Genomic DNA, 950 nt, shown 5'->3' on the forward strand with positions numbered 1-950 from the left:
ATTTATTGACAAGTTTTGGAAGCAACAACAATCACCCTGTTGTATAAGGTCAAATGCTCCTTAAATTAAAAGTCATCATACCTCATTTATAATTCATAGATTCATATCTGACATGTTGCAAAGAAATTTGGGAAAATATGAACAAGAAATCAATAAACTCCCTATTTATATTAAAGAAAGGAGCAATAAGAATCATAGTTGGGAGTTATTATTGGGACCCATCTACACCAGGGGTCCTCAAACTACGGCCCGCGGGCCGGATCCGGCCCTCCCCCACATTTGACCCTCCATGTTTTGGCTAAACTGGACATTTTTTAAAGTTTTTTTTAGGCTTTTGGGAATTTAGCTACATGCTAGCTGTTTTGGCTAATTTAGGCTTTTTTCAGTGTTTTAGGCTAATTTGGAGTTTAGCTAATATTTCAGCAAATTAGCTATTTTTGCTCATTTGGAATTTTTGGGGGGTTTTTTTTAGCTAATTTTGCATTTAGCTAATATTTTAGCTAGCTTCAGTGTTTTCAGCTATCAATCTAAGGATCTTCAGCTATTAATCTATTGCAGGCAATGCTATATATCTAGTTTTTAAAATGTTTTAGTATTTTTTTTCTGTGAAGATTACAGAAATGAATTATTTAAAATGTGGCTATGTGTGTATTTCTGGAAAACCATAAATGTTTACGTTTAGGCTGTGATTGTTACAATCTTTCTGTTAGCCTACAAACCCATCATCATCAGAGATTATAACGTTTGTGTGGCCCTCACAAGAAAAAGTGTGTGGACCCCTGATCTACACCACTATTTATAAAGCTGAAAATGTTAAGATTCAGTAAATAATTCCATCCTAAAGCTTATTTTTAGAGCACATCACAAAAATCTGCCACATTACATGTAAAAAAAGATAAGAGAAAGAGCAACTACAACATAAACAGACTTTCAAAACCAACCAATTCTGA

The 950-nt window shown here is 33.8% G+C and overlaps 1 protein-coding gene across 1 annotated transcript in view; it reads right to left on the reverse strand.

Annotated features, from left to right (window-relative positions):
* The window catches only part of jak3 (Janus kinase 3 (a protein tyrosine kinase, leukocyte)), a 21,376-nt gene that overhangs the window by 19,026 nt on the left and 1,400 nt on the right, over window positions 1-950 (reverse strand). The gene's annotated exons all lie outside the window — the stretch shown is intronic.

The sequence above is a fragment of the Oryzias melastigma genome, linkage group LG4 (assembly GCF_002922805.2).
Source record: "Oryzias melastigma strain HK-1 linkage group LG4, ASM292280v2, whole genome shotgun sequence".
Lineage (NCBI taxonomy): Eukaryota > Metazoa > Chordata > Actinopteri > Beloniformes > Adrianichthyidae > Oryzias > Oryzias melastigma.